Source organism: Myripristis murdjan, chromosome 9, assembly GCF_902150065.1.
Source record: "Myripristis murdjan chromosome 9, fMyrMur1.1, whole genome shotgun sequence".
NCBI classification, from domain to species: Eukaryota; Metazoa; Chordata; class Actinopteri; order Holocentriformes; family Holocentridae; genus Myripristis; species Myripristis murdjan.
Genome location: NC_043988.1, coordinates 35139029 through 35146528, shown reverse-complemented (window position 1 = coordinate 35146528; position 7500 = coordinate 35139029). Strand labels below are relative to the sequence as shown.

The window sequence follows — 7500 nt, the reverse complement described above, 5'->3', positions numbered from 1 at the left end:
AAAAGAAAGAAAAAAACATAAAAGAAAAATGGAAACAAGAGACTTTAGCAAGAAGTGACCGCAAGAAAATTACTAAAGGGTAACAAGAAAATGACCTGAAAAGAAAGAAAGACAAAAAGAAAGACTGAAAACAGAGAGGGAGAGAATTATTAAAAAATGATACCCCCCAAAAAACAGGGGAAAATATCTAGAAAACTATATTTATAATTATTATAACTATGTTTAAGATGACATTACAAGGAAAAATATATTTTTTATTCTTTTTCTTTTTTCTTTTTCTTTTTTTTTTTTTTTCAATTTTAAGATTTTTCCAGGACTTTTTTTTGCTTGCTTAATATCAGGGAATTTTCCTTTTTTATATATGAAGAGTTAATTTGCAAAAACAGATAAAAGCCATTCTTAAAATGTATACACCTTTTTCACTGATACTGCTTGGAGTACACACACACATATACATACACACACACAAAGCATGATTTAGGATAATAAACATTATGCCAGGCAAAATAAACATATAAAAAATAGAAATAAATATAAAGTAAATTTTAATAAAATTCAAAAAAGTTTAAAAAGTTTTAATAAATTGAAATGGAGATATCTGTTTTTGCAAATGAACTCTTCATATATAAAATCATTTTTTATATAAATAAGGTCATTTTTTGCAGCTTACTTTATTAATTTCTCGGTAATTTTAGGCTCATTTCTTGTTAAGCTACTTGTTTTTTGGGTTTTTTTGTTTGTTTGTTTTTTTCATGTTTTAGGATGAAATCAGATGCATCTGCTCAGGTTTCGTGGGGTTTGGTGCTCGTTTCAGCCAGAAGTCTGACTTCAGTCCAGGGTTCAAAGGGTTAAACATTAATGACTGTCAGTCCGGACAGATTTCAGTTTGAATTCAAAGAAAAAAAAATCACATCAAATCAAATCATTTGAGGGATTTTAGGGTCCTGAGAGCCGAGACACAGCATGAATGAAAAGTCACACGTTAAAATGTTGGTGAATTCAAAGCAGATGTGGAAAATTAAACACTCACATGTCAACTAGATATTGTAATGGCACACATGATGTCGACACACAATGTGAAAACACAAGTTCACATGTGAATTTTTTTTTTCTTCTTCTTAATTTTGAACAATGGGGCTCGTTCATTCATGCTGTGTGTGTTGTGACTGATAAACCAAAAAGTTTAATCTTTTATATTAATTTCATTACAAAACTGAAAAAAATGTACTCTTTCAGTTAAATCTAAAGATGCACGGTGCAAAACTGTCGAGGGCCAGCGGAGGTGAGGACCCTAAAGAAAACATTAAGGAATTAAAATTAAAATTAAAATGTCGTTTATCTCAGAGTCTAATCCCTCGTCCTCTCGTCAGATGACCCTCAACAGTTTTGCGGAATGCACCTTTAATGCTTTAAGGACGTGTAGCGCTGGCTTTGTGTGTTTTAGTGAACTGCAGTTTGTTATGAGAAGTTTGAAACTTTTATTTTGGAGTTTTTTCCCTCGTGGTGCTTGGACGCTGGTTATTGGTGCTATAAAGTGTAAAGATTATTTACCTCGGTGCTGAACGTTTCCACTCTGCGCCATTTTGTGTCCCTGAGAGGAAGGAGCCCGGCGTGTCAGCCCGGAGAACCGGAGAACAGCAGGAAGGTGGAGCGCTGCCGGGTTCCTGGTTCTGTGGGGAACAGCTGAGAGGCCAGAGTGTGTCGCTGTACATAGAGCCTCATGTTATCACCGCGCTTCACACACCACATCAATAAAGTTTGCTTGAATGTGAGCCGCCTTGCTGCACGTGTGTGTGTGTGTGTGTGTGTGTGTGTGTGTGTGTGTGTGTGTGTGTGTGTGTGTGTGCTGACTCAGCTCTGAGTTAACCCTATGAAGTCTGAACTGTCACGGAGCTGCCAGAAGAGTCCAGACCTTTGAAACGACCCTCAGAGAAACACTGGTACTTTAATGGTTCTTCAAAACGCTCTGTGGTTCTCCAGAGAACCATCAGCAGCTGAAGAACCTCTTTATTTAGGGGCTGGTTCCTCACACACTTTCTGTGGTTCTTTAAAGTGCTAAAGGTTCTTCATGTTTATTGGAGTTATTTGGTGGCGGCAGCAGCTAACAATTCTTTTCCTTGTGGATTAATGTGCAGATTATTTCATCAGTGAATGGATTAATGTGCAGATTATTTCATCAGTGAATGGATTAATGTGCAGATTATTTCATCAGTGAATGGATTAATGTCTCGCTCTATAAACCATCAGAGAACAGGGAGAAATGCCACATTTTTAATAACCCATCTGGAACCCAGTGAAGGAACAAGGAACGTGGAGAACCGGCCAACAACATGTTCATGTTGGTTTTCAACCTGCACACAGTCATCTGATTTAAAACTCTCAGAGAAGCTTTTATTCTGAAAAATCACTAAAGAACCATTAAAAAAAGTTGTCTAATGAACCAGTTGGGTCCACAAAGAACTTTCTTAAAATGGTTCTCTAAAGAACCTGTTATTACTAAAGTTCTTTAAAGAAGAAACCATTTTTTGATGGTTCTTTGAGGCACCTTTGGGAGTTCTTTAGAGAATCCCAAACCCCCAAGTTACACAACCAAATTTGTTGCAGATTATTGTGCACAGCATGTTTTTTTTTTTTTTAACAAGAAAAATATACACAACATTTTTAACCCCTTAAACTCTGAGGAGTTTCTCTGAAATGTTTCCTCAAGTAAAAAATGATAACACAAGACATGTTTTTCCATATTATATGAAGATGTCGTACAGATTCTGTGTCGGCGTGAGGGCGACGTCACAGCAGCTTCACTTTTTCAAAACTGGGAAAATATCTGTAAACAGCAGAGGGTCGCTGACTGACGGTGTCTGGCTCTCAGCTGAAAGCCTCTGCTGCTGCAGTGCATGGGTCATCCACCAGGGGGCAGAACACATGCATCACGTCATATACATCAGGCGTTTTTTTTTTTTTTTTTTTAACAGTGATGACGTCGAGGTGTCAGAAACTCAGGCTTCAAATATGCTTCACTCGGCGTTACGGGGCTAATGATCCATAAAGCGTTTACAGCCTCATTAATAATCCGATCATAAACCTTCAATAAGGACAGTTTTATTGTAAAGTGGAGCCGTCACCCATTCAGTTTGAACGGCTGCAGCTCAGCTTTACAGAGCCGACGCAAAGGAAGACAAAATGATGTTAAAGGACCATACCGCTGATTTTTTTTTTTTTTTTTTTTTTACCACGGCTTCCCCACATTTTACATTTTACAACAAATCATTTTGTAAATCAGGCGGGAAGTAAAGATCACATGATGTCATGCCGCAGCGTGTAATAGGTCAGTGTTGGTTAACCTAACCTTAACCAGGTGTCAGGGAGAGGTGCCAGATTTTGGTTAAGGTTAGGTTAGATTAAGATTATGTTGGGAATCTGTTATTTAATCTGGAATGGTTAATGTGATAGGGTTTAGATTGGTTTAAATCTAATTTTAGATTTATTAATAAATAATAATTGGAAAAAAAAACTAACAAAAAAAGATTTTAAAACAAAGTAAAATTAAATACATTTAAATAATAGATAATTAAATGTCAGAAACTGCTAGCAAGTGTAAAATCCCAAATGAGACACCTTAAAAAAAAAAAAAAACAGAGCGCAGTCACATGACAAAGCTACAACACACAGGACATGGAAATAATAACTAAATTAATTATAATTAAATTCTTATTCGTGAAAATACTACTACTAATAATACTAATAATAGTAATAGTAATAGTAATATAATAGCATATATCTAGTTGCAGTAGTCTCCTTCTTCTTAGTCATAACTCAATAAATTAAATTAAATTAAATTAAATTAAATTCCCTCTTCTCATAAAGTGGCTCGATGAAACTGTGAGGGGAAACAGAGCTCGGCCTCTCCCGTCGTGTTGTGGTTGCTCCACTAGATGGCGCCGTTGAATTTAAAATGAGCGGCTGGGATTAAACCCCAGAGCGTCCCGGAGCCAGGCGGTCATTATGGAACCACACGGTGTGTCTCTGTCTGCTCTGTAATCTCTGTAATTTCTGCTGACTCACGAAAACCTGTGGGACATGACGAGAGAAAAACTCCAGTGTCGTTGCTTTAACAGGCACTGTGTCACGAAACAAACAACAACAAAATATAATAAAGCCAACAAAGCAAATATAGCACATGTACTTGTGGGGAATTTAAGGTAAACAGAGAAAAAAGTCATGTACCATACAGATGTCAAGGTCAATCAATCAGAATATTACACTGATAGAGTTAAAATGAACCATAATTACATCCATAATTGCTGTCATCCTGAGCAGCTCCCTGAACAGTTTATTCTAGCTTTTATTCTAAGGATAACGGAGCCACTTCCGCTGTCTGAGCCGCTGCCTCGCCTCAAAGATCCACTATTCAGCAGCTGACTCACCCGGTGGGGAAATACGAGACCAGCCCTCGATGTGTGAAGTGGAAGACACACACACACACACACACACACACACACACACACACACACACACAGAGAGAGAGAGAGAGAGAGAGAGAGAGAGAGAGAGAGAGAGAGAGAGAGAGAGAGAATTAGGCAACAGCTGGTAAAATACTATTAGGGTGTAATAATTAAAATAACGGTACAAAACGTTAAATCTCTCTAAATTTCTTTCATACGTAGGTGTAGTAGCCTACTTCATCTCAAACATAATTAAAAAATTAAATTAAATTAAATTAAAAAAAAAAAGCTTCGAATATGAACACTTTCATCCTATGTGCAGCTAATTTGGCCCATATAATTGTTGGGATTAACTTTTTTTTTTTAATTAAAGCAAATTTCATTTCATTTATTTATTTATTTGTTTAATTTACAGTGTCTGTGTAAGCTTGGACAGCACCTCAGCCTAAGGTTATATTCTGAGAAAGGCTTTTTAAATACTTCAGAAATCTAATCACACAGATCGGTATTATAAATGGCCAGTTAGGTGGAAAGATCAGTGGGTTTGTCTTTTCTTTCTTTCTTTCTTTCTTTCTTTCTTTCCCTTTATTTTGTTCATTCTAATTCATTGTAATTTATCATTTATTTTATGTGTATACTTAAGTATGTTTACAGCAACTTTTCAGGTGTGAAACTGTATATAACCTTCATATTTAATGTGCTTCGCTTGGATTTATTCAAATAAAGGAGGAAAGGCTGGGTTGTGGTCAGCGGGTTTGACTGTTCCCGGAAACGGAGGCGGAGTGAGTCCTCTTCGCGTTCGCCCCTCTCTGCTGAGCCCATATGTCAAAGTCTTTGTGCTTTTCAAGACAGCGAGGCGACGGAGGAAAAAAACAGCTGGATCCCGGAGAGCAGCCTGCGGTTTAGCGAGCTGTAGCCCCGCAAGACGACCGCTTCCCCACCACCGCCTCACTTCGACCAGGTAAGGTCGCAGAAACCCACTCGCTGCTCCCCAGAAACCGCTCTTTGTTCCGGGAAAAGACGCTTTTTTTTCCCACCTGAGCCTCCAGTTTTGACCTCATTTTCCAGGCGGCTAGCTGCTAGCTGCTGGATGCTGATTAGCCCGCTAGCTTAGCCGACGAGCTGCTGCCCCACACACTGCAGGGATTAGAGGGGTTTGGTGAAATAATCTCGGAGCAGAGATGAAGAGCGGCACAAACCAACAGAAACTCACTTTGAACACCTTTCTCTCTCTGTGTGTGTTTGCTCACCTTGTCCAGCGGATGGATCCTTTCCTCAGTGAAATGTGCAGGCTGTGTTGTGGTTTTGTCAAAGTGGCTGAAAATGGATGGAAAACACACACGGAGGCTCGCTGCTCTGTGGATTAGCGGGATTTCCGTCCACACAGTCGAAATATGTTGGATTTAGTTGGATTACGGTTGTTGTCCTTTTGTTACTTCACATTTGAGTTTGCCACCCAAACCCCTGGCTCTCAGTACAACCCCCCCACAGTCACTAATCTGACTTTAATCCAGGATCTGCCTTTTTTCTACAGCATCTCAGTTTCCACTGTAGATATGAAGCGGCTTTCCTCACTGTCTGCATGTTGATATTCATATATATTTACTGTACAGTTTGATATTGTGTGGTTTCTGTCTGGAAACATTGTACAGTGGTTTGTAATGATCATAATCTAATCAAACATTATATTTCTTATTGTTTATAGAGACTGTAGTTGACATGGAAGTCTAATCAGTTTTTGATGTGCTGATTTTTTTTTTTTTTTAATTATTTTATATATATATATCTATTTTTTAAATTTTCTTCTTCTTCTTCTTCTTCTTCTTGTAGAAATAAGGATTAAAATCTGTTTACCACTGACACAGGGACAGCAAATTAGACTTAATGAGAGCAGGTCAAACCTCAAGCGTCTGCATTAGATTAACAGTAATGTCAGATTACTGGCCGCCGGCCTGTCTGCTGGCCTCCACACTGTCTGAATGAATGAACCCAAGCTGGCTGTTCGACAGACAGAGAGGCAGAAAACTGTGACTTTATCATAATAAGGAAAGAAAAATACAGTAAAATACTGCAAGTGTGTCATAAATACTCTAAAATAGTATAATAAATATTACAGTTAGGTTGCACGGTTGACAGTAAATGTTGGGAAAAGTTGAGTACAAAACTGTAAATCTCATTAAATCTTTCCTCTTGGTAAGTGTAGCAGCCTACTTCATCTCAAACAGAACTAAAAATTAAATAAATAAAATAGAAATAGCTCAGAATATTAAGCTTTCAGCCTGGATTAGCCTGGATTAACTTTTTTAAAATAATCATTTAGTTTAATTAAATTTTTTTTCTTTTAATTTAGGGTGATTATGTTAGCTGGGACGTAACTCATTTCAGCTGCAGGTTATATTCTGAGAATGACCAAGAAAAGGCATTATGCTTTAATAATAAAACTCTAATTACAGAGATTGGTTAAAAACAAGGGAACTGCAGATTCACAAACGCTCGAGGTGGTGGAGGAGCTCCGGCTGTGGCTGCTGAGTCAGGAATTTTAATATCAATAAACGATATGAATGATCAATAAACGACTGAGCCGAGGATGGTTTATGTTCTGGAGGAGGAATAGAGGAGGTGAAGTTTAGCTGAAGGAGGGTTTGGTCTGGGCGTTCGCTCCGAGCTGCAGGAATAAAACTGAGGAGTGAAGCAGGAAGCAGCCTGCAGGGGGCGCAGCGCTGCAGGCAGAAACACCACACCTCCAGATTTCTGCAGAATATCTCGATATACGATACGACTGCAGCTTCACGCTCGTCTGAAATCTGATCAGCTGCATGTGGGAAACACAGCGACTTCACAGAGAGTTTCACTGAGCAGAGCAGAACCTTCTGTGTCTCAGGCTGCATTCAAATAAAATAAAAAAATTATAAGTTCAAACATTTTGCTGCAGCCTCTGCTTTGTTTGTACCACGGTCACCGTCAGGAGAAAAAAAATTACACCTCGGGTAATATTCAAATATTCAGAGGAAAAAAAAACTCTTTAGCTTAAGTTGTACATTTACAAGAAAAAAAAAAC

The 7500-nt window shown here is 38.1% G+C and overlaps 1 protein-coding gene across 1 annotated transcript in view; it reads left to right on the top strand.

Moving 5' to 3' along the window:
• Positions 1-5271: 5271 nt before the first annotated feature.
• sncaip (synuclein, alpha interacting protein) overlaps positions 5272-7500 on the top strand; it is a 19019-nt gene continuing 16790 nt past the window's right edge. Inside the window, exon 1 of the mRNA XM_030059720.1 lies at positions 5272-5403. The gene's annotated coding sequence lies outside the window, so the exon portion shown is untranslated. The remainder of the gene's footprint in view (positions 5404-7500) is intronic.